Source organism: Mobula birostris, chromosome 11, assembly GCF_030028105.1.
Source record: "Mobula birostris isolate sMobBir1 chromosome 11, sMobBir1.hap1, whole genome shotgun sequence".
NCBI lineage: Eukaryota > Metazoa > Chordata > Chondrichthyes > Myliobatiformes > Myliobatidae > Mobula > Mobula birostris.
Genome location: NC_092380.1, coordinates 94,540,211 through 94,567,232, shown reverse-complemented (window position 1 = coordinate 94,567,232; position 27,022 = coordinate 94,540,211). Strand labels below are relative to the sequence as shown.

Below are 27,022 nucleotides of genomic sequence, written 5' to 3'. Positions count from 1 at the left end.
ATTGACATTGGCGACTTCCATCTATATTACAAGCTGCTTCACAATGATGTTAACAGACAAAGTAATGGCACCAGCTCAGAGAAAGAATGATTATAGCAGCTGAACAAAAGCTGGGTTGAGGAAGGAGGATCTGCGATGCCTTTCAGAAGAGATATGGACAACGTTAGATTGTACAAGGGACCCTATTGCTTAGGGCCTAGATATGCAAAGATGTAGCTGCTACAGAAGAGCAAAGGAAATCAGAGGTACTAGAAAATGGAATTGGGACAATGCAAACTTTTCACAAAAAAAATCTTTTCTGAAGCCCTCCTCTCTTTCTCTCTTCCTAATTTTATAGAATCCCACACTCTACTGCTCTTTCCATTTCCTCTCTTTCACTAACTGGTGCAAAAACCTCATTCGTGGTTTTCTCTCAGCAGGAAACCAGACTGGATGAGAGTTTGGCTGATGGTGGTGGCCTTGGATTGACAGCAGGAATTGGGGTGAGCCTCGGAGGCATTACTATAATCAGTAGTATTGGGGAATGAACCTCTTGCACCTGCATTCTGAAACCAAGTCCTTACCATCAAAACCATGATTTCTCTGGTTAGAAGGACAGGTCTAATGCTTGTATTCTTGGTGAGGACTCACCTCTGGACTCCCCAAAGCCAAAGACAGCAATTAAACTTGACAGTATGCTGGTTAGAACAACACATGTGGTTCACTCATAATCCTTTACTTTAGGTCTTCATTCTTTCCTATCATGGAAATTTGCTAAGCTTTGTTAAACAGGATCTTCTGAAACCTTGCCCTCTGCAATATGTTAATGGCAGGAGTCACCTGGAAAGGCCACTACTAAAATATTGTTCTAAAGTTGCACACTATTCTAAAAGAAGAAATGTACCAATGGTCCTTTAACATCAGAGGATCTATACCCTCTAAGTCCATAGGCAACAGGTCCATGAGAGGGATTGTGACTGTTCAAAAAGGCAGCTGTCCACCTTTATCTCAAGGCAGACATCCCACCCTGCAAAAACTCATTTCAGGGAGGTAGCACCCTCGCCCCCGCAACCCCATATCACCCCACCCCCGGTCGACCTCCAAGGGTGCATGTAATACTTTGTTCAGTGATTTTGTCTAATCTGTAAACCATGTTGGGTATATGCAGAAAATGTGACATTAAAATATGTACTTATATTATCATGTTTATTTCATTACATCTTCAAGCAAGTCTACAGGGAGTTTGGCCTCATCACGTAGGACATCAATAGAGTAGCTCCTTAGCAGCTAGCCAGCTAGTTTAAATAACGTTAGCTACGCTAATGAATGAATGACACCTGTTAAACTCACCTCAACATGTCTTTTACATTTTAACCCACCATGGGCAATAGAAAAGTCACTGTTGCAAACAGTGCAGCAAGCAACACTGTCATTATTTTTGAGGTTGACTGTAAAGCCCGCCCACAGAGAAAACTGATAGGTCTACTTAGCACGAAGGGAGACCAATCAGGATGCTCGCTCTCCCACTCACTCTCAACAAAATCGATTTCCAGGATATTGTATATAATTGCTGGGCAGCAGGGAGCCGCTATCAATATGCAGGAGACTCCCGGAACTTCAGGGAGAGGTGGGATGTCTGTCAAGGACGATAAGAAATTGACATTGGATGTCAGAGGTGCCATCTTTCTGCAAATGAGTTTACAAAGTGTGCATAATTTTCATGGAAGCTGGACTTAAATTCCATCAGGGAATTATGCAGGAAAAGGTGTTGGCCAACATTAGGCAGGTTCTTAATGAATGGCCACCAGGGACAAAATGCCAGATTGTTTTTTTTCCTGATCCTCATTCTTATGTTCCCCTGACCCAAATAGGCATTGCTATTGAACGCAACATCCATTAGTGCATCAATAGAAAGCAAAATCTGCTGTCTAAGCTTCTGTAAACTGAAATAAGCAAGAAAATCTTGAAGCACTCATTAGGAAATGCAGAGTTAACTTTTAGATTAACAGACCTCACATCAGAGCTTTCTAACGCCGTTTCTTTCACTTTTTAATCAAGTGATTAAACCTTTTAATCACTTTTCCATGTAAGATTTTAATAACATAAAAAACGTTTGTTTTTATTTTAAACACGGGGATAATGCTTCACCCATGCTGGAGGGTAACTGAGAATCAGACCTTATCTACACCAAAGGCGTTGAGTGCTTAAAATCCCGCTCTGGAACTTCAGATATGGTATTTATTTCTAACATGCAATAGATTGAGCCTTTGTAAATCCCTGACAGAGTGCGTTCAGACATGAACTGAGAGAATATTCACACATTCGTAAGGATGACTTCATGAGTAAATACATTCACGGTTTTAAAACAGAAATTACTCGGTGCCACTCTACATCGGGCAACATGTGCATTTGTCATAAATTAAAAATTAGAAGGAATCGATTCTTGGCGCCAAAGGTTACAGAACTTCCATTAAGTAGTTGCGCGCCACGTCTAATGCTCTGCTCCCTTTGGCAATCAACATTAAGAATTTGTTTCTGTAATGACTCGCCAACTTTTGTTTTCGGATTCGTTGGATAGGTCGTAGGCTGCCCTACTGTTATCTCAGTCTCGGGGGACTAAACAGCGTTTTGCCGACGACTGAGGCGTTTTGAGTCCGTGCGCTGCTCGCCGGACTCGAGGCTAAATTGGTACCGTATTTGTTGAATTGGGTGCCGTAGCCACACCCTGACGTTAAAGTGAATGTGCACGGGAGAATTGCTGCTCCGAGGGAGAACGGTTTATACTTGTCTGTTAATCTGGAAGTGAATTCTGAAGTCTGGATATTGTACTTCAACTAAAGTGTTTTCGACTCGAACCGAGAGCAGGTCATCGCTCCCTACTGCACCTTGCAGGCTCCAGTTCTTACCTGAGATGGATGTTGAACTCGGCGAACTGGAGTTCAAGATCGATGACAAGTCCGCCTCCGAGCCGGACATCAACTCTGCGGAGGGAACTGGATTGTTGAATCCAACCTTTGATCACGAACTTCAGCCTCAGACGCCGTCTCCGTCGGCTCCCGATGGTAAGTAGGTACCCGTGTAAAATGTTCTTCATTAATGTTTGGGATAGTCATGCTGATGGCGGGCACTCAAGTGCCTCCGCACCATGAAGTGAACTGTGTCGTACCAACAAATGCGCAATAACAGAACTTTGTGAAATACATTGTAAAACGGTCCGATAGTTGAAACGCGTGTTGTGTTGACGAAGGGGAAAATAAATCCATTCATTTGATGCCTTTAAAGTTCTTTAGGGGGAAGCCATTTCCTCAACAATTTTGCATATTTGGAAGCCCCGGTTGTAATGTAGGGAAGTCAACGACCAATTTATGGACAGCAAGGCCCCATGTAGAGAAACTTAATGATCGTAGGTTATCGTAGGGAGGCTTGTTCAGTCTATTGAGTCAATGCAAGAGTAGTCAGTATGTTACTGTATTTGAGTAAGAGCTCTACTCCCCCCCCCCAAGTAATGTCATGAGGTATTTGTCTACTGTCTGAGAGGGCAGACAGAACACCTATTTGGTAAAGTCAAGAGTTTCTGCAGATGCTGAAAATCTAGAGTAACCACACAAAATGTTGGAGGAACTCAGCAGGTCAGGCAGTATGTATGGAAAGGAATAGTCGATGTTACACCCCAAACGTTGACTTTATTTCTGTTTATAGATGCTGCCTGACCTGCTGAGTTCCTGCAACTAGAATATTTATTTGCAATCTTCGTTAAACACAGAACAAATATCAGTACAGCAGTCTCAGTGTAGCAGCAATCGAACTGTTTAGGTTTTAAGAGCAGGATTTGAAGCTACAGTCCTCAGTTTTGGAAGTAAAAGTGTTGGTAAGATACTCTAAATGTTAACGGAGAACTTTTTAAAGTCAATAATTTTATTCAGACTATATGTGTACTTAAAAATGAATCAGCAGAATATAATATCGCAATAGAGTAGTGAAAATCCGCCCTTGTCTCTGCTACTTAAGGTATTTTCATTGTAAATACGAGAGTCTGAAGATGCTGAAAATCCAAAGAAACACATACAAGATGCGAGAGAAACTCAGCAGGTCAGGCAGCAACCATCTATGGAAATGAATAAACAGTTGACATTTTGGGCCGAGACCCGGATGTCTTATTGCAGGGATGCTGTCTTTAAATTCTAAGCCTTTAATATTTTTCTGTTGAGAGGCTGAACTTCTCACTTGGGTACCTCAAGTATTATGATTTTCATTTCTGTAGTAGCCATGCATTGTAGAATTGGTTATAAAGCCAATTCTACAACAATGGAACATGGATTGTCTTCAACAGTTTCTAAACAGAAACTCTTGCATAAGTAAATGTGAAATTAAATTGGATTCAGTCACGTACTAGTATATGTATTGAAACTGCAATGTACACAATCCAGAGAAGCGGATTGTGCTTCTATGAGGTATAGATAGCCAGAGACCTTTTCCCAGGGAAGAAATAGCTAATACAAGGGGGTATAATTTTAAAGAGGATAAAGGGGTAATATTTTTATGCAGTGTGGTGAGTGGATGGAGTGGTAGTAGAAGCAAATATATTAAGGGTATTTAGGAAACTCTTAGATAGGTACATGGATGATGGAAAAAAGGATGGCTATGTAGGAGGGATGGGTTAGGTTGAGCTTAGATTAGGTTAAAATGTCTGCACAACATTGTCTATTATAGGGCTTGTATTGTGCTGTAGTGTTATATGTTCTAAGTGAGTTTAACTCCTGCCGGTGTTAATAAAACTGGAATTTAAAAAGTTAGTAATTGTAGCTTAAAACTACTGGATTGTAATGAATTCAGTTTGCTAATTTCCAACAAGGAAGATAATTTTTTGTCCTCCTGGAGTCTGACTTCCAGACTTATAGCAATGCCCTTGACCTGCAATTGCTCTTTGAAGTGTCCTGCCAAGCTTCTTTGTGTAGGAGCCATTGGTGATAGCAATTAATGCTAGGATTACTAGTGACAGCCTCATCCTGTGTGTGAGGGGGAAAACATATTTTGGTTTATATGAATAATTTAAATCTTTAGTTGCAAACTTCTGGAGTAAAATATAAGTGCTAATATAAATGTGTTCTTTAGTTAGAAACTAATCTACTTAGTTGTTGTCACTTGACTTTTTCTGCATCAAGTTAAACTTAGACATACCAAATCTGAACAAATAATTGTCAGCAAGAACATTGAATTCCACTTAGCAAAAGAGGGTCAAATTATTGCAATGGAGGAGAAGGACTAAAGCACAAGGTTAATAATAGGATTTTTCCCCCATATGACAATTGTGACCATAGTCTTATGTTATTGACTGTAAATCATTTTGAAGTCCAAAGGTGATGAGAGATTTATGTAAATGAAAGCTGATTTTTTTTTTGTTCATTTTGTGTTGCGAAGATTTGGTATATTGCAATCATTGTCTTCATGGAATTCTGAACTTGAATCTTTACCTTTAAAATCCAACATGCACTAAGTTTGAATGAAAACATACCATGGCATAAAACATACCATGGTCCAATAATAAATGAATTATTTTCCCTAATCTATTCTCGTTTGCATTGGATAATTGAAGTATAATTTACAATTTTTTATGCCATTGGAAAATTTATTTTAAAAGAAAGTGAGCACTATATGACTGGCTTACAAAATCTTAACTTCATGGATATTGCAAAGAAGATTTTCTTTTTAAAGGCAAAATTGATGAATTTTAACTCAGCAAGTTTGACTAGTTAGTTTATTTTCTGAAATTTTATTATGTTGAATAATATGCTTTAATGCTGTTACAGTATTTGAGTCCAAGGTTCTTGTATGTATTAAAACAACATTGAAGAATGCAAAGAATGTAACGTGAAAGAATTCCGTGCCAAGGTCTTGTTGTTTTGTATAAAAAAGATGAAAGGAAAACAGTTCTCTTTACAGTTCCAGAGTTCCTGAGTCATGTTGAAACTCTCAGCCTTCATTTAGTAATGTTGCAAAATGTAGTCTGTCTTGAACCATTGCAAAGATGGTCCATGACTTCAACTAAATAAGTACAGTGAGGAGTTAAGAGTATAATATTGGGTCCAAATGTTAATGGTCCCATTGAACACCAGGGCAGCGTGCGTTGATCCCTGTTGACACCACGGGTCACAAAACTCCAACCTGAAAAGCAAACTTCCACCACTACCCTCTGCCTCCTATCACCAAGCTAGTTATGAATCCAAATGGCCAGCTCATCTTGGATCCCATGTGCCTTAAGCTTCGGTACCAGCTTGCCATGCAGGACCTCGTACAATGCCTTACTAAGAAACAATGTATACTGTATTATTTTGTATAGCATTCTGTTGTCTTGCGCTCCTCCTTATAATTATTATTACCATCTACACTTAGTGGCCTCCTGTACCTAATAAAGTGGCCACTAAGTGTATGTTTGCAATCTTCTGCAGGAGAGAAAAATACTCAATAATAAAGAACATCTAATATATAAAATGTATGAAATATACACTCAGTGGCCTCTTTATTAGGTACAGGAGTAGAACCTGGTGTGATTTTCTTCTGCTGTAGCCCATTTTGTTCAGTGTTGCTCTTCTGCTCATTATTGTTGCAACGCATTGTTATCTGAGTTGCTGTTGCCTTCTGATCAGCTTGAACCTCCTGGCCATTCACCTCTGACCTCTCATTAACAAGGCGTTTTCACCCACAGGACTGCTGCACTCCTTTCTCCATAAACTCGGTTGTGCGGGAAAATCCCAAGAGATCAGCATTTTTTGAGATACTCAAACAACCTCGTCTCTCACTAACGATCATTCCTTTTCCAATCTTTTTATTAATTTTCAAAATTATAAACATAACAACAATATTAATGAACAGAAATTGGGATTACATTATTAATAATTGACATTACAAATATAGCATTGGTAATAATACAGATGTATAAAGTTTCCCAAACTCTAAATATAATTAAACATGATAGAGGGATAAATTAGAAGAAATCTTAAAAAAAACCCAAATTAGAAAAGAAAAAAAAAGAGACATATTAATTAACTAAGCAATATTATCCTAAACTAAATAAAACTAAAAAAAAAAACGAAACCAGAACTATAGGAAAAAAAAAGACAGGCTAACATATTACATTGGATAGAATCATTAATGTCGTTAACTCCACTCCTCTATCCATGTGTTTTAGGTTTTTAAAAAAAAAGATTTGAAAAGGTCAAACTACATCATATGGAAATGTTGAATAAATGGTCTCCAAGTTTCTTCAAATTTAATTGAAGTGTCAGGGGTGCCACTTCTAATTTTCTTTAAATTTAAACAAGATATAGTTTGAGAAAACCATTGAAATGTAGTAGGAGAATTGACCTCTAAAGACAAATTAGCTCGTTTCTATTCACATATAAGCCCAATTTGTGATAGATGCCACTCTGAAGTTGCTTCCTTGACTTATATGTTTTGGTCGTGCCCTTTCTTGCATAGATATTGGAAAGATATCTTTGATATTATTTCTACTGTTTTGCGCACTAATTTACAACCACACCTGTTACTGCAATTTTTGGGTTACCAATGATGGAAGATAGTTAGTTATCCCCTTCAGCCTGACAGATGATTGCTTTTTTTTAACATTAATGGCTAGAAAATTTATCTTATTAAACTAACAAGGTCAATTCCATGGTCAAAGTCACTCAGGTCACATTTCTTCCCCATTCTGATGCTTAGTCTGAGCAACAAATGCACATCTTGACCATGTTTGCATACTTTTATTCATTGAGTTATTACCACATGATTGGCCAATTGGATGTTTGCATTGCTGATCTGGCGTGTAGTTGTAACCAATAAAGTGGCCACTGAGTGAATAATGTTTACTCTATGAACTTCAATTGAACAAGGAATTTTCTTGCACATTGGTATACATGACGATAATCTAGTCTGAACCTGAATTTGCCTTTATCATTATTCTTAACTACCTCCTTAAAAAAAACTCTATTAAATCAGTGAGGTAGTATTTTTCCCAGACAAAGCATGCTGAGTAGTCCTGACCAAACCCTGTCTTTCCAAATGAATGTAAATTCTGTCCCTTGGGAATTTCTTCAATAATTTCTTTCCCACAGATGTCAGGCTTACCAAACTGTAGATAACTGGCTTATCCCTGTGGCCCTTCATAAATTTTCTGTCCCCCATTCTTCTAACTTGTCTTTGGCTGATGAAGATGCAAACCTGTCCATCAGGACATAAGCTATCTTCTCCCTTGCTCCTGAGAGCAACCTGGGGTAAATCTCTGGGCATTTGTCAACCTTTATGCACTTTATAGTATCTAGCAGATTTTCTTAACTAGCTCTAGATTATCCAACTAGAAACAAATGGCAGGTATGGGATAAAGAGAGTCTCATGACGAATATAGGGTGTTAAGGAAAACCACTGAAGAAAACAATTAGGAAGGCAAAATTGGGCCAGAAAATATTCTTGCAAGGAAGATTCTGGGGAATCCCAAAATATAAGTACATTGGTGCAAGAAAGTAGCCAGTGAAATGGGGATCCCCTTAGAGAGCAGAGGATAATGTTGGTGGTTGCCAGGTGATATTGTGCTCTAAATGGATTATAGTAAGGCATCTGAGAAGGTTCCTCATGGAACACTCATTCAGAAAGTCATGAGCTTCAGGCATCCATAGAAGCTTGTCGGTGTCGATTTGGAATTTATGAGCCCACAGAAAGAACAGGGTGGTAGCAGATGAGGTGTACTCTGTCTGGAGGTTGGTGCTTAGTAGTATACTGCTGGGATCTATTCTGGGACCCCGCTGTTTGTGATTTTTGTAAATGAATTGGATGAAAAAGTGAAGTTAATAGTTTTGCAGAAGTCACAAATATTGATAGTGTAAAAGATTGTTGTGGCTTTTAATAAGACATAAATGGGATGCAGAGCTGGGCTGGGAAGTGGCAGGTGGAGTTCATTCTGAAAAAGTGAGCAATGATACCCTTTGGAAAATTGAACTGGGAGGTGGAGTACAAGGTTAGTGGTAGAATTCTTAGCAGTGTGTAGGAACAGAGAGATCTTGGGGTCCATGTCCATACATTCCTCAAAGTTGCTGCACAAGTTGATATGGTGGTTAAGATGGTATATGTGTTTTGGCCTTCATTAGTCAGAGGATTGAGTTCAAGAGCCACAAGGTAATACAAGGGTTCTGTAAAGCTCTGGTTAAAACACACTTGGAGTATTATGTTCACTTCTGGTCACCTTATTATAGGAAGGCTATGGAAGCTTTACAGAGGCTACAGAGATGATTTAAGAGGATGCTGCCTAGGTTAGAGAACATGTATTATGAGGAAAAGTTGAGTGAGTTGCTGTTTTTCTCTTTGGAGCAAAGGAGGATGAGAGGCAAATTGAATGAAGTGTGAAAGAGGCACAAATAGAGTAGACAACGTGCGTCTTTTTCCCCAGGTAGTAGTACCAGAGGACATGCATTTAGGGTGAGTAGAGCAAGGTTTAGGGGAGCTGCCAGAGGTAGTTATTGTTTTTTTTTTACAGAGTGGTAAGTGCCTGGGATGCACTGCCTGGAGTCATGGTGGATGTTGAAACATCAGGAACATTTAAGTGAATTGTAGATAGGCACGTGGATGAATAAAAAGATGGAAAGTTCTGGGCTGTGTGGATTTAGATTGATTGTGGAGTAGATTAAAAGTTCACCATATCATTGTGGGCTGAAGGGCCTGTACTGTGCTATTTTGTTCAATGTTCTATCCACATAATCTGCCTGAACTCATTATCTTCCATGTGTTTCTCCTTGATTAAAGTAGATGAGAAATGTTAATCTAGGACCTCCTCTAAATGTCAACTCACAAATAACAATATTACCCATTGTTCCCTGACCTAACCCCAGACCATTACCCTGCATACCCCTCCCATGCAGGTACTGTACCTATCCAAAATTTCTCTTAAAATTTGAAATTGACCCTATATCCCCACATCCACTGGCAGATTCTATTTTGTTTTTTTTTGTGTCTACTGTAAATGTCCACAAGAAACAGAATCTTGGGTTTGTATATGGTGGCATATATGTCCCTTCAGGATAAACTTACTTTGAATTTTGTGTTTGACTGTTTCTAAGCCCATTAGTATATAACACAGTGAGCAATCCCAACATTATACAGGTGGCCCCTGTTTTCCGAATGTTCGCTTTACGACACCTCACTGTTATGAAAGACCTACAGCAGTTACCTGTTTTCACTAACAGAAGGTGTTTTCACTGTTGCGAAAAAAGGCGGCGCGTGCCTGAACAGCCAAGCTCCTCCCTCAGAACTGCATTCTAGCCGCCATTGTTAAATACGTGCTTTATCTTGATTTATTTTGTGCATCTGTTAGCAAGGTGAGTTCTAAGGTATCGGAAAAGCCTAAAAGAGCTTGTAAGGGCGTTACACTTAGCGTAAAACTAGACATAATTAAGCGTTTCGATCGTGGTGAACGAAGTAAGGAGATTGTCCGCACGTTGAACTTGCCTGCGTCCACCGTTCGCACTATTTATACACGGAGAGAAAGAATTTTGAAAGCTGCTGATGTTACAGTTGGTTCTGCTCTTAGCAAAGTGGTCTCTCTTAGTCGGTATCCAATAATGGATAAAATGGAAAGTCTATTGCTTGAGTGGATTGATGAGTGTACAAAGTGTGGTGTTCCGTTAAGTTTTCTTATACTTAAGGAGAAATCAGTCAGACTTTTTAATAAGCTGAAACAGAAAGCACTGGACGGTGGTGATGAAAGTGTTGTGAAAGTGGAATTTAAAGGTAGTCATGGGTGGTTTGATCAGTTTGAGGTGAGGGCAGCTTCATAGTTTAACGTTTACCGGAGAGAGTGCTTCGGCTGATACTGAAGCTGTTGTAAAGTTCCCAACAGAACTGAAGAAAATAATTACAGAAGGTGGTTATTTGTATAAGCAAGTGTTTAACTGTGAAGAAACTTCAATTTATTGGAGTCTTCCCGATTCCGGTAAGTGAAACTACACTGTATGTACATTATTTCTACTTTATAAAGGCTGTGTATTTTTATGTGTTATTTGGTATGATTTGGCAGCTTCATAGCTTAAAGGTTACTGGGGAGAGTGTTTCTGCCGAGAGCGCTTCCGCCGAGAGTGCTGCCGTGAGATTTTCGCTGCGCTAGACAGTGCTGCAGAAAAGTATTTCTACTTTATATAGGCTGTGTATTTATCATATCATTCCTGCTTTTACTATATGTTACTGTTATTTTAGGTTTTATGAGTTATTTGGCATGATTTTGTAGGTTATTTTTTGGGTCTGGGAACGCTCAAAATTTTTTCCCATATTAATAAATGGTAATTGCTTATTCACTTTACGACATTCCGGCTTATGAACCATTTCATAGGAATGCTGTACCTTCGGATGCGGGGGGGGGGGGGGGACCTGTATCCCTGTAGATAATGCTTTTTAACTTACTGCCTAATGTACTAAGCATGCTTTGCAGGACCTCATTCATTGCAGTTTCTTCCCATATTGTTAATACAATTATGTGCTCTAACCTCTGGCTGTGCTTCCTCCCTTCAGAATGTTCTGTACTCAATCCAAGACATCCTTGACTTTGGCACCAGGGAGGCAACATACCAATCTGGAACCTTGTTCTCAGCCACAGAAGAGCCTGTCTGTTTCACAAAAGAAACCCCCACCACTGCTGCTTGCGTAGACTTTTCTTGCCATGCATAAAAAGAGAACTAAACAGCCAGAACATTCATCTGTTTCCCTCTGAGAGCCCATTCTTCCTAATGGCATCCAAGCTGTTACACCTATTTGAGAAGAGAATTTATACAGGGTGTTCTACACTACCTGTTCTTATTGCTCTTCCTGATGGCCACCTATCTCCTTTCTTTCTTTACCTGTGACATGACTAACCTGCTGAAAATACTTCTATGTATTTTCATAAACACAGGAGACTCTGCGATGTTGGAGATCCAAAGCATCACACATAGAATGCAGGAGGAATCAGCAAGTCAGGCAGCATCCATTGAGGAGTATAAACAGTTGACATTTCAGGCTGAAACCATCCATCAAGATTGGAGCAGAAGCGGGCACTGGCTAGGGTGGGAAGGAAGTGCAAGATGGTGGGTAGTGGGTACGATTATGTTGAGGTGGGGGAGTAGGTGGTAGAGGCGGGTGGGTAAGAGGCTGGAAGGTGGTGGGTGGAGGCTGTGGGAGTGGAGTGAGTGGTGGGGGGAGCTGTGGGCCATGGGGGGTGAGAGGGGTGAATGAGGTGGGGGGAGTTGGTGGGAGGGTAGCCAGGGTGTGGAATAGAAGGAAAGGGGTAGGGAGATAAACTGCCATTTTGTAGGTCTTCCCTCCCCCCATCCACACCTCCTTAGTCTGGCTTCTCCCTTCCTTTCTAGTCTTGATGAAGGTTCTCAGCCTGAAAGGCTGACTGTTTATTCCCCTCCATAGATGCTGCATGACTTGTTGTGTTTTTCCTATATTTTTAGCATACTGCACACTTCAAAGTTCAAAGTGAATTTATTATCAAAATACATATATGACATCATTTATAACCCTGGGATACATTTTCTGGTGGGCATATTCAATACCCATAATAGAATTGGTGAAGCCTCATCCTTAATACTAGATTCCAACACTTTCCCAACCACTTAGGTTAGGCTAATTGGCCTATAATTTCTTTTGCCTTCCTCCCTTCTTAAAGACTGGAATGACATTTGCAATTTTCCAGTCCTCCAAGACCATGCCAGAATCAAGTGATTCTTGAAAGATCATGACCGATGCATCCATTATTTCTTCAGTAACCTCTCTCGGGACTCTGAGATGTAGTCCATCTGGTCCATTGTGCAAAAGCCATCAAGCAGTGCAAATTAACAAAGAAAGGAAAAAGAAATAATAATAATAAATAAACAATAAATATCGTCAACATGTGATGAAGAGTCCTTGGAAATTAGTCCATAGGTTGTGGAAACAGTTCAGTGATGGGGCAAGTGAAATATAGAAAACATAGAAACATAGAAAACCTACAGCACAATATAGGCCCTTCGGCCCACAAAGCTGTACCGAACATGTCCCTACCTTAGGACTACCTAGGCTTTACCCATAGCACTCGATTTTTCTAAGCTCCATGTATCTATCCAGGAGTCTCTTAACAGACCCTATCGTTTCCGCCGGCAGCTCATTCCACGCACTCACCACTCTGTGTAAAAAAAGTTACCCTTGACACCTCCTCTGTACCTACTTCCAAGCACCTTAAAACTACGCCCTCTCGTGCTAGCCATTTCAGCCCTGGAAAAAAGCCTATGACTATCCACATGATCAATGCCTCTTAATATCTTGTACACCTCTATCACGTCACCTCTCATCCTCCGTCACTCCAAGGAGAAAAGGCCAGGTTCACTCAACCTATTCTCATAAGGCATGCTCCCCAATCCAGGCAACATCCTTGTAAATCTCCTCTGCACCCTTTCTATGGTTTCCACATCCTTCCTGTAGTGAGACGACCAGAATTAAGCACAGTACTCCAAGTGGGGTCTGACCAGTGTCCTTTATAGCTGCAACATTACCTCACGGCTCTTAATCTCAATCCCACAATTGATGAAGGCCGATGCACCGTATGACTTCTTACCCACAGAGTCAACCTGCATAGCAGCTTTGAGTGTCCTATGGACTCAGACCCCAAAATCCCTCTGATCCTCCACACTGCCAAGAGTCCTGCCGTTAATGCTATATTCTGCCATGATATTTGACCTACCAAAATGAACCACTTCACACTTACCTGGTTTGAACTCTATCTGCTACTTCTCACCCAGTTTTGCATCCTATCAATGTCCTGCTGTAACCTCTGATGGCCCTCCACACGATCCATAACACCCCAACCTTTGTGTCATCAGCAACTTTACTAACCGATCCCTCTGCTTTCTCATCCAAGTCATTTATAAAAATCACAATGAGTAGGGGTCCCAGAACAGACCCCTGAGTTATCTCCTCTGGTTTAAAAGCCTAATGGTTGAGGGTAATAATTGTTCCTGAACCTGGTGGTGTGAGTCTTGAGGCTCCTGTACCACCTTCCTGATAGCAGTAGTGAGAAGTCCATCTAAGGTTCCAACTGCTCTGTGTGGCTTGATGTGAGCTAGACACACAAGCATTGTCACCATGGATATTAAATATGTCTCAGGTTTCCTACATCCTGCAAAAGGAGTATACTGAGCTTTTATATCTCCAGTCCTTTTCCACTGCAGAAGGGAGGAAATTCCTCACCTGGATATCTAAACCTGAATCCCTCCAAAGTCTGCATTTTGACCTCCCAGTCCGACTCAAAATGGCTGTTCCCACTTTGTTTACTCTTCTTTTCAAAACTGCTGCCTGTAGGCTTTGTCTTATTTACTGAGTTGCTCTTGTAACATGTCCTAGCAGCTATATCATTAGGCTTCAGTGGAGGCTGTTTCTGGCTATTGGTGACATGATAATGATGGTGGCTTTTCTTGTTAGATATAGTGACTGCCAATCATTTGGGAAGTGTGGCTCCCTCGTTAAAGCAGGGATGTTGACACGAAATGTGGTTTCTTCAAATAAAGGCAGCTGCAGGCTTTTTGGCAGTGTAATTTGATGTCAAAAAAGTACAAGATTTAGTGTAGCCCAAAGAATTATTGATTTATTTACATGATGCTACTGGTTACATTTGCAGAAGAGCTATTGTAGTTTGCCTAATTTTCTTTAATAATGGTAACCTGCCCAAGGTTGCATCATAGAAACATTATTATTCACATGAGTTCCCTTAAGATACTTTAAGGGCAGATTATTTTAAAGCCTGGTTTAATGGGAGAGGTCCTGAGGGGCATCTTAAAGGACAAGGAGGAAGTTAGAGTGTTTTAAGAAGAGAATTCCAGAGCATTGGGCTTCATTTGTTCAAAGGACAGGACTTCATGGTTCTCACTATGACCTGAGAAAGTTTAGTTTTGCATTAGTTTTACCCTGCACACCTTCCTGTGAACGTTATTGCAGCAGACTCAAACTCAGTATTATTGTTATGTGTTGTGCAAATGACATTAGGCTAAGTGCCCTTTATGAAAGGTGTTTTAAGCTTGGGACCTCAAACTGTGTACAGAGCTCATGGTTTCAAAGAGTTGGAGTGGACACAAGTCATTATCAATCCTGAAGGGCCACCGGAAAGGAAAACGTGCCTCCATTTGTGAAGGGGAGAACTGTAGTGGTGAGCACAATCGCTTTACAGCAATCACTGATTGGTGATCAATTCTTGCTGCTGTCTGTAAGGAGGTTGTACATTCTCCCTGTGATCCTGTGGGTTTCCTGCCACATTCCAAAGCTGAACAGTTAGGGTTAGTAAGTTGTGGGCATGCCATGTTGGCGCCAGAAGCATGGCAACATCTACGGGCTGCTTTAAAAAATCTTTAGTGCAGGAGACAGTTACTGGACAAGTACTTCAAAGTATAGACAGCAGGGAGCCTTGTCTGAGTTCTGTATGCTGAAACCAATATTAGAAGTATTTTCTGCTGTTTTAAAACTATACATTGTGTTCTGAAATCGTTAGCTGTAAAATGAAGTTAACAGCACAGAACAACACTATGTACTCTGATAAAGCTTTGTGCCTATGTGCACTTATGTTGACTAATTCAATAGCTCGTTACTTAAATTGTACTCTTTCAAAAAATGTTAACACTTGTAAGGCGGTTACAATTGACTTCAATTCTCTTCAACTTGCCAAATATTGATTGGCACCTCCTTAGTGCATAACAATCAGATAGGGCAGAATTTGTTAGGGGTATCCAGGAATCTGAATCTGAATCAGCTCTACTATCATCGACATTTAATGTCACAAAATTTGTTGTTTTGCGGCAGCAATATATTATAATTCATAGTTTTTATTACTATATATTGCAATAAGTATTATATAAAAACTAAGTAAGTAGTACAGAAAGAGAGGGGTAAAATTCTGAGTGAGTATTCATGAGTTCATCGTCCATTTAGAAGTCTAATGGCAGAGGGGAAGAAACCGTTCCTGAAATGCTGAGGGTGTGACTTAGGGCATGTCCTTGGTGATGGGCGTCCTTACTGATGGACGCTGACTTTCTGAGGTATTGCCTATTGAAGGTGTCCTGGACGCTGGGGAGGCTGGTGCCCACGATGGAGCTGGCAGGGTTTGCAACTTCCTGCAGCTTTGTCCGATCCTGTGCAGTGGCCCCTTTGTACGAGACGGTGATGCAACCAGTTAGAATACTCTCTGTGGAACATCTGTAGACATCTGCGAGTATCTGTGGTTACATAACAGTTCCTCATGGAGTATAGCCACTGTTGTGCCTTCTTTGTAATTGCATCAAACTGTTGGGCCCAGGATAAATTCTCAGAGATGTTGACACCTAGTAATTTGAAACTGCTCATCCTTTCCACTTCTGATCCCTCAAAGAGGACTGTTGTGTGTTCCTTCGACTTCCTCTTCCTGAAGTCCACAATCATTTCCTTGGTTTTGGTGATGTTGAGTACAAGATTTCTGTTCCAATACCACTCAGTCAGCTGATCTATTGCATTCCTGTATGTCTTCTCATCACAATCTGAAATTCTGCCAACAATAGTTGAGTCAACATCAAATTGAAAGACGGCATTTGAACTGTGCTTAGCCACACAGTTGTGGGTGTAGAGTGAGTAGAGAAATGAGCTAGGCACACATCCTTGAGGTGCACCAGTGTAGATTGTCAGCGAGGAGCAGAAGTCATTTCCAATCCGCACAGACTGTGGTCTCTCAGTGAGGAAGTCAAGGATCCAGTTGTAGAGGGAGATATAGAGGTCTAGGTTTTGGAGTTTTTTGAGGGTATGATTGTGTTGAATGCTGAGCTGCAGTCAATAAACAGCAACCTGACAGACATGTTACTATCACCCAGGAGATCCAAGACCAAGTGGAGAGCTGGTGAGATTGCATCTGCTGTAAACCTATTGTGGCAGTAGGAAAATTGCAGTGTGTCCCAGTCCTTGTTTAGGCAGAAGTTGATTCTAGCCATCAAGAATAAGAGGCCAGTAGTTAGCCAGAGATGACGACTTAGGGCAGAAATGGCTAATACAAGGTGGCAAAATTTTAAGGTGGATTGCAGCAGGCCAGACAGCATCCATAGAAAGAAGCACAGTCAACGTTTTGGGCCGAGACCCTTCGTCAGGACTAAATGAAAGAAGAGATATCTCTTATGGACTTATGAACTGTTGATAGTAAAAGCAACAGAAGGCTGATAGGAAACAAGGAAGATGCAGCATTGATCTCCTGAATGAGATGTCTAGAACCAGGGTCTAATTAAGGTACTAGCCAATCAAGGCAAAGAGAAGAAATCTCATAAATCATATTATTGCATAATATCTATTCCTTTCAGTTAGTCCTGACGAAGGGTCTCAGCCCGAAACATCGACTGTGCTTCTTCCTGTGGATGTTATCTGGCCTGCTGCGTTCCACCAGCACTTTGTGTGTGTTGCTTGAATTTCCAGCATCTGCAGATTTCCTTGTGTTTACAATTTTAAGGTGATTGGAGGAAAGAATAGGGTGTATTTCAGATGTAGGTTTTTTTTTACACAGAGGGCTGTGGGTGCATGCCAGGGTGGTGGCAGAGGTAGATACATTAGGGGCATTTAAGAAACTGTTAGATAGACAATGGAAGATAGAAAAATGGAAGGTTGTGCAGGAGGAAAGGGTTAGATTGATCTTAGAGTAGGTTAAAAGGTCGGCACAACATTCTGGGCTGAAGGTCCTGAGCATTGTACTGTTGTACTATGTAATAATTACACGATAATTGAGCTCAGGGGTGAACATTTTTTTCTTAGAACATTTAAACCAGTACTTTTGAGTAAATAAAAGGTCATTTGACTTTCCACTCGCCATGATTCACACTCCCATTCACTGCTGCATTAAGACTAGTGGACTCTGCTTATGGACTGTTGATAATAAAAGCAACAGAAGGCTGATAGGAAACAAGGTAGATGCAGCATTGATAGTTCTCCTGAATGACATGTCTAGAACCAGGGTCTAATTAAGGTACTAGCCAATCAAGGCAAAGAGAAGAAATCTCATAAATCATGTTATTGCATAATGTCATGCTAAAGTAAAAGATCAGCTAAATCTTATTATCTGCTGGAGCAGGAGTGAGGGGCCAGATGGCCTTCCTCAGCTCCTATTTTACTGATGCTTTTGTGTAAGTTACTGCTTTTGCTTCAGTCCAGTGACAAACTATTGTGATGCAATCATAGCTTGTTTACCGAGACTCATTGACATGTTTTTCTCTTATCCATCTCTTCGTATTAAACACAATCCATTCCCGTTACTTAAGTTCTCTCAAAATCAGAGAAAATGCTTCCATAGAGCAGAGAAAGGATGAACAGGATGAACCATCCCAGTGGAATTTGAAACTGGGTTCATCAGGAATCTCACAGAGCAAGAGTTAAATAATTTTCTGGTTAGCTAAGGCTTATGAAAGATGAATATTGGTGGATCTTAATTTCTAGAGGGTACACAAAAAATATTTAATGAAAAAATGATGGTTTGCATTTTGGCACTATTTGATTTTTTTAAAAAATCTGCCAAAAATGTTTTGAAGTTTAGAAATATTTACTTGATCAAAACTGAGTCATGCCATATTATCTGTCTGCCAAGTACGGCTATGGCTTTTGATCTTGGATCATTATAAAAACATAAAAGTTAAGCATTATTCTTTTTTTCTATACATAAGTACATGAAGATAGATTAGAATTGGGCATCTTAGGCTAATTTGCAGCAGACAAATTGAACAAAGTCTGACAACAAATCCAATCGGATATTAGAGCGGGTAAACGAAATGGAGGGAGAGGTAGATGGCTTGAGGGAATTTATGTTGGTGTGCCACATGCAACTGAAGTACAGGTGTCATTGCTGAAGCAACATAAACAGACAGTTGGAGGATAGTAAATCCTGAAGGCTACAGAGATCGGACATGGAGGATGTCATGGAAGTAAGGATGATTTTTAAATTTTAAAAAATCACAATGGTGTAAGTTCTCATGTCAGGCAGCATCTTTTTAGGGGTATAAACAGAGCAAGACCTTTGGATCTTCTAACTGAAATGACTCTTCACCTGCAAGTCTATCTGGGTCATTTGTTGTATCTAGTGCTCCCAGTGCAACCTCCTCGATATTGGTGAGAACGCTTGCAGATTGGAGGACTGTTTTCTCAAGCACTATTCCTTTGTCTGCAGGCGGCAAGAGGCAGGATCATTCAGTGACCACCCATTTCCATTCATCTTCCCACTTCCATTCTGACGTGTTTGAACAGAGGCCAATCAGAGATCAGACACGTGAAAAGATGTAGCTCACTCAGGTTTGCCAATTGAGTACGTAAGGCATTGATTTGGGGCAGTTTGGATTTTGAACAGCGGCCAATCAGCGATTGGGAAGAACAACTATAAATAAGGCAGGGACAAGCAGAGTGACCACTGTTGGAGTGCTCTTTGCTGGAGTGGATGGTGTCAGTGGTTATTTAATGCTTTAGTTCTTCGAGGCTTCAGCAACGAGAGACTCGTGTGAGAGAAGGCAAAAATGCTGTAGGTAGTTTATTTATTGTTTCCTTTATATCTGCACAGTTAGCAGTACAGATGCCAGGCAGGATAGCTGAATGTTCCTCTTGTGGGATGCGGGGAGGCAGGGAGACCTCCAGTGACCCTGACAACTTTGGCTACAGCTTCTAACACTCCGCATTAAGGAGTTGGAGCTGGAACTGGAGAAACTTGGATCATCCGGGAGGTTGAGGGGGTAATAGATTGGGCATATAGAGAGGTAGTTTCACCCAAGGTGCAGGACACAGGAGACTGGGTGACAGTCAGAAAGGGGAACGATGTTAAACAGCCAGTGCAGAGTACCCCTGTGACCATTCCTCTCAACAACAGGTGTACCATTTTGTCAACTGTTGGAGGGGATGACCTAGCAGAGGAAAGTTGCAGCAGTCAGGTCTCTGGCACTGAGTCTGACTCAGAAGGGAAAGGGGGAAAGGAGGCAAGCTGTGTTGATAGGGGATCTGTTAGTAAAGGGAACAGAAAGGAGGTTTTGTGGACGAGAACGAGATTCACGCATGGTTTGTTGCCTCCCAGGTGCCAGGGTCCAGGACATCTCGAATCAAGTCCTTAGCGTTCTTAAGTGGGTGGGTGAGCAGGCAGAGGTTGTGGTCCATGTGGGTACCAATGACATGGGTAGGACGAGTGATGAAGTTCTGCAAAGTGAGTTTAGGGAGTTAGGTACTAAGTTAAAGGACAGGATCTCCAGGGTTGTAACCTCAGGATTGCTAACTATGCAACGAGCTAGTGAAGCTAGAACTAGGTAGACCATACAGTTTAACACAGGGCAAAGGAGTTGGTGCAAAAGGGAGGGCATCAGATTTTGGAATAGTTGGTCTCTCTTCCAGGGAAGATGGGACCTGTACAGAAGAGATGGTTTGCACCAGACTGGAGGGGGACTAATATCCTGGCCAGGGGATGGGGGGGTGCGGTTACGCTAGCGTTGCAGCAGGATGGGAACCAGAGTACCAGAACAGATAGTGGAGAGGTTGTGGAGACAGATGTTAAGACCTCAGACAAAGTCAGGAATCAAAATGTTAAGCATAGTGTGACTAATGTTCTGAGCAGCATGTATGTCAAAACAACAAGTATTGTAGGAAACAAACAAAATGCAGGAAGAACTCAGCAGGCCAAGCAGCATCTATGGAAAAAGAAGTACAGCCTGCCAAAGGGTCTTGGACTGAAATGTCATCTGTACTCTTTTCCATAGATGCTGCCTGGCCTGCTGAGTTCTTCCAGCATTTTGTGTGTGTTACTTGGGTTTCCAGCATCTGCAGATTTTCTCTTTGAGTACTGTAGGAAAGGCAAATGAGCTCAGGGCATGGATCGACACATGGAATAGTGACACTGTAGCCGTTAATGAAACTTGGTTACAGGAGGGGCAGGACTGACAGCTCAATATTCTGGGGTTGCATTGTTTTAGACACAAGTGGAGGGGTGGAGTTGCCAGTCAGCGAAAATGTTACAGCAGTGTTCAGTCAGGACAGACTGGAAAACCGATCTAGTGAAAGGTCAATATTGATGGTATTAGAAATTAGCTGGCAGGTGTCGATTGGGACAGGTTATTTTCTGGCAAAGGTGAACTTGGTAAGTGGAAGGCCTTCAAAAGTGAAATTTTGAGAGTATTTAATGTTCTTATCATAACTAAAGGTAAAGAGACAAGTGGTTTTCAAGAGAATTGATCGAAGCCCTGGCTTAAAAAAAAGAGGAGGTGCATAGCAGGTCAAGGCAGGTAGCAACAATTGAGTATGGAATGTAAGCAATGCAAGGTAGAAATCAGGAGAGCTGACACACAGATGTGTTAAGAGCAAAGACTTCAAAAGGATGGCAAGGGACAAAACTGGTCCACTGGAAGATCAGAATGGTAACCTATGCATGAACCCAAAAGAGATGGGATCGAACCGAAATGAGTATTTTGCATCTGTATTTACTCGGGAGGTAGACACAGTGTCAATGGAAGTGAGACGAAGCAGCAGCGAGGTCATAGGCCCTGTACAGATTACAGAGGAGCAGGAGGAAGTGTTTCCTGTCTTGCGGCAAATTAGGGTGGGTAAATCCCCAGGACCTGATAATGTGTTCCCTCAGACCCTGTGGGAGACAAGTGCAGAAATTGCAGGGGCCCTTGCAGAGATATTTAAATCATCCTTAGCAACAGGTGAGGTACTGGATGATTGGAGGACAGCTCATGTTGTTCTGCTTTTTAAGAAAGGCTCTAAAAATAAACTAGGAAATTAAAAGCCGTTGAGCCTGACATCTGTAGTGGGAACATTTCATGGATGTTGCCAGGACTTGTTGGTGCTGCCCTCTAGTGCTCACTCGATGGAAGACAAGCTGGATAGTGTTGGTCTATGGCTGGACTAGCACGTGATGAGGAACTGTGTGCTTGTTCCTGCACAAACATGACTGCAGGACAACTTTCCATTTATCATCAATCTACACGCCATGACACTCAGGGACTTGGGCTATATTTTTTTGGTGACTGTATGTTTTTGAGGAGGATGAGAAGAATATCATGGACGAAACAAATATCTAACGATAATGTCATGAACAGAGCAAACACAAAAAGAGAAATAATGTATGAGATCATGAAAAGGCAACATAACCTCATTGGACATGTGATTAGGAAAGAGGAGTTAGAATGCACGGTAATTATGGGAAGGATTGAAGGGAAGAAAGCAAGAGGAAGACAAAAACAAATGATGATGGAGACAGCAGCCAGAGAACTGGAAATAAATACCAATGAATTGATCCACTTAACCCGAAACAGGAGTGTGTGGGCCATGGCAGTCAAAGCTCAAACTGGGCACGGCACCTGATGATGATGATGATGATGATTTACTGCTTCGTGTGCCTTGGGCTGTGTGGGACCATTGGTACTGCATTTTGCAACTTGGCCCCAGTAGAGTGTTTCATTTGACCGTATTTATGTGTATGGTTGAATGTCAATAAATTTGGACTTGAACTTGAGGAATTGAGTGATAGGGAAAAGTTGAATGGGTTTGGACTTTATTCCTGGGAGAGTAGGAAAACGAGAGATTTGATAGAGGTATACAAAATTGAGGGGGCAGACAGATAGGGTAAATGCAAGCAGCCTTTTTTCCACTGAAGATGGGTGAAACTAGAACTAAGGGTCAGTGGTTAAGGATGACAAGTGAAATATTTAAGGGGAACCTCCTCACTTACAGGGTGGTGTTGGGTGGATTGAGCTGCTGGAGGAAGTGGTGCATGTGGGTTTGATTGCAGCATTTAGGAGAAATTTACATGTACGCAAATGAGATGGGTATGGAGGCCTATGCTCTATGTGGACGTCACTGGGACTTAGCAGATTAGCAGTTCAGGATGTACTGGATAGGCCATATGGCCTGTTTCTGTGAGTCTGTGTGCTGTTGTATCTTGGAAGAAGATGTCGGAAATATGGAGAATGATTTTTTTAATGTGAAGGTAGGTGTGGTAAAGTATTATAACAAGTGGAACCCAGACCTTAAGTAGATGGGGGTACCTGCACTGTTTCAACAAAGTTGTAGTTTGAGGAACAGCAGCTCATTTCCAAAAGGCATATTTGCACCTTCTGAAGACAGCGTAGTGTTGAAAATTGTGCATAACCAGCTGTTTTGGTTTACATCATTTAGAATTTTATTTTCTCTGCTCTTAGAGTAATTTCAAATTTCATTAACTCCTATTTATACGTTGGCATCTGGGACATGCCACCTTATTGCTATCATCGGGGAGGGGGTACAGGAGCTCAAAGACCTACAATCAAAGGTTTAGGAACAACTTCTTCCCCTGCACTGTCAGAGATCTGATTAACCCACAAACATTACTTCATCATAATTGCTTTGCTGCACATCTTATCATTTTATAATTTAGAGTATTTTATTTTCTTTGCACTGTACTGATGCTAACAGATCGTATGTCATATAAGCTCATGACATAAATCAAATTATGAGTTTAAGATACTTCTATTATTTACCAGCTTTCATCTTCCTTCAGCCAACACCCCTTTTGTCGCTCGGTCTCTCCCGTCCCCACTCTTCCCTTTTCATTCCTTCTAACCCTTTATTTTTGCCCAATGAAACATCCCCCAGCCCTGATGTGAAACAATAATTGACTTGGTATGTTAATTTTTCTGCTTTTTCCACAGTGATCCCTGACCTGTTGAGTATTTCCAGCATTTCCTGTTTTTATTTCAGACATTTGGCATCTGCAGAATTTTACTTGCAGTTCAGTGCATAGAATGAGAGTAGTAGAGCACAGTATAGGCCCCTGCACACATGTTGTGTGCTTACCAATCCAACCCTTCCTTCTTAAATAGCCCATAATCCTCTATTTTTCTTTCACCTATGTAACTATCTAAGAGTCTAAATACTTCTGTAGGAGATCTACTTCCTTAAAAATACCAGCCTCTCCACCTATCTTCATGTTGTCTACAAACTTTGCAACAAATTCGTCAATTCCATCATCCAAATCATTGACATATAATGTAAAAAGAACTGGTCCTAACACAGACCCCTGTGGAACACCACTAGTCACCAGCAGCCAGCCAGAAAAAGCTCACTTCATTCCCGGTCTTTGCCTCCTGCCAATCAGCCACTGTTTTATCCATGCAAGAATCATTCCTGTAATACCATGGACTCCTAGCTTGTTAAGCAGCCTCATGTGTGGCACCTTGTCAAAGACCTTCTGAAAATCCAAGTACACAACATCAACAGATTCTCCTTTGGTCTATCCTGCTTGTTATTTCTTCAAAGAATTCCTACAGATTTGTCAGGCATGATTTTTCCTTTGGGAAACCATGCTGACCATGACCAATTTAATCACGTGGCTCCAAGTACCCTGAGATGTCATCCTTAATGACAGACTCCAATATCTTTCCGACCACTGAGGTCAGACTAACTGACCAATAGTTTCCTTTCTTCTGCCTTTCTCCCTTCTTGGATTGACATTTGCAATTTTCCAGTCTTCCAGAACCATTTCAGAAACTAGTGATTCTAGAAGGATCATTACTAATGCCTTCACAATCTCTTCAGCTATGTCTTTTAGATACCTGGGTGTATACCATCTGGTTCCGGTGACTTGCCCACCTTCAGACCTTTCACTATCTCAAGAGCCTTCTCTCTCTAGTTATGGTAACTTCACACACTTCATGCCCCCAACACCTGGAACTTCCACCATACTGCTAGTGTCTTCCACAGTGAAAGTTAATGGAAAAAATAACTTTTTCAGATGGTCCGCTATTTCGTTGTACCTCATTACTATTTCTCCAGCATCATTTTCCTTTAACTTCCTACTAATTTTGCTCGATTATATGCCCGCTTTTTGGCTTTTATGTTGGCTTTGACGTCTCTTGTTAGCCACAGTTGGTCACCTGCCTTTCGAATATTACTACTTCTTTGGGATGTTTATATCCTGTGCCTTTTGACTTGCTTCCAGAAATTCCAGCCATTGCTTCTCTGCCATCATCCCTGCCAGTGTTCTTTACAAATCAATTCTGGCCATCTCCTCTCTCAAGCCTCTGTAATTCCCTTTAATCCACTGTAATACTGATACATCTGATTTTAGCTTCTTCTTCTCAAATTTCAGAGTGAATTTGATCATATTCCGATCACTTGCCCCTAAGAGTTCTTTTACCTTAAGCTTGCTAATCAATTCTGGTTCATTGCACAACACCCAATCCAGAATAGCTGATCCCCCAGTGGGCTCAACCACTAGCTGCTCTAAAAAGCCATCACGCAGGCACTCCAGAAATTCCCTCTCCTGTAATCTAGCACCGACCTGATTTTCCCAATCTACCTGAAATTGAAGTCCTCCATGACTATTGTAACACTGCTCTTTTGGCATGCATTTTCTATCTCCTGCTGTAATTTGTAGGTCACATCTTTGCTATTGTTGGGGGGAGGGATCTGTATACAACTGCCATCAGGGACTTGTTCCCCTTGCAGTTCCTTAGCTCTATCCACAATGATTCACCACCTTCCAAACCTATGTCACCTCTTTCAAATAATTTGATTTCATTTTTTGCAAGTAAAGCAACACCACCCTGTCTGTCTTCCTGCCTGTCCTTTCAGTACAATGTGTATCCTTGGACATTAAACTCACGGCTATATAATTTAGTGATGTCTACAACATCATACCTTCCAATCTGTAGCTGTGCTACAAGTTCATCGACCTTATTCTGTATAAAGTGCACATTCAGATACCACACCTTCAGTCTTCTATTCACCTTCCATTTTATCCATCTTTTACGTTGCAACTCATCCGGTTGACTGCAATGTTACCTTATTTTCACACTACTTACTGCCTCCATTTGTAAACCAGCTACCTCATCTTCAGCACTATTATTCACCTTTCCTACAATACTTCTTGTATTAAAATATAGGCAGCTCAGGACTCTAATCGCAATGTTTAGATTCCTAACTTTGTCTGAGGTGTTACCAATGTCTGCCTTCACAAACTCTCCATTAACTGTTCTGGCACTTTAGTTCCCATCCTCCTGCAACTCTAGTTTAAACCACACCATGCAGCATTAACAATCCTTCCTGCTAGGATATTTGTCCCCCTCCAGTTCAGGTGCAAACCGTCCCTTCTGTACAAGTGCCACCTTCCCTTGAAAAGAGCACAATGATTCAAAAATCTTACGCCCTCCCTCCTACACCAACTCCTTAGCCATGTATTAAACTGTATAATCTTACTAGTTCTGGCCTCACTAACACGTGGCATGGGTAGTAAACCTGAGATCACAACCCTGGAGGTCCTGCCCTTTAATCTGGCGCCTAACTCCATGAACTTCCTATGCAGAACCTCATCACTTGTCCTACCCATGTCATTGGTACCTACATGGACAACTTCCGGCTGTTCACTCTCCTACTTAAGAATGCTGAGGAACTCAATCCAAGATATCCCAGACCTTGGCACCTGGGAGGCAACATACCATCTGGGAATCTTGTTCTTGCCCACAGAATCCCACGTCCGTTCCCTTAACTAACAAATCCGCTATCACCACAGCATACCTCTTCTCACCCCCTTCCCCTCTGAGTCACAGAGGCAGACTCAGTGCCAGATATGTGTGTGTTTTTTCCAGACAACCTGTTAGACGATGGGCTACACCTGGGGAAAATGTGAGAGACTTGGCAGTGATAGTGGATTCTGGTGAGGTGCTGTCAGCAGCCTATGCTCCAGTAGGGATGATGGGGTTAAGAAGAATGAAACGTATTTCAAAAAAAGTCCTTCAGATTTATCTCTTAAGAAGGCCGCTGATGTATTCTGGACCGTGTTCATATTTTCCAGTGATGTTCCTGGTACAAAAAAGCAATAACTTTTGTGAGATGAACTATGTGTAACACCCTGGCTAAGATTTTTACTGCTATGCTGTAGGTATTTCATTTTTGCAGTCGTGCAAGATCAATCTATTCTGCTTTCGGTCTGTTTGGGTTTGAGCTGAGATATAGGGCTATGTTGTTCAAAGTAGGAAAGTGGCATCAGCCAGTCAGGATGGTG

General features: G+C 41.2%; 1 protein-coding gene across 1 annotated transcript in view; it reads left to right on the top strand.

The window, feature by feature from the left end:
• Positions 1 to 3,019: 3,019 nt before the first annotated feature.
• ano3 (anoctamin 3) overlaps positions 3,020 to 27,022 on the top strand; it is a 586,826-nt gene continuing 562,823 nt past the window's right edge. The window contains exon 1 of the mRNA XM_072272723.1: positions 3,020 to 3,041. The gene's annotated coding sequence lies outside the window, so the exon portion shown is untranslated. The remainder of the gene's footprint in view (positions 3,042 to 27,022) is intronic.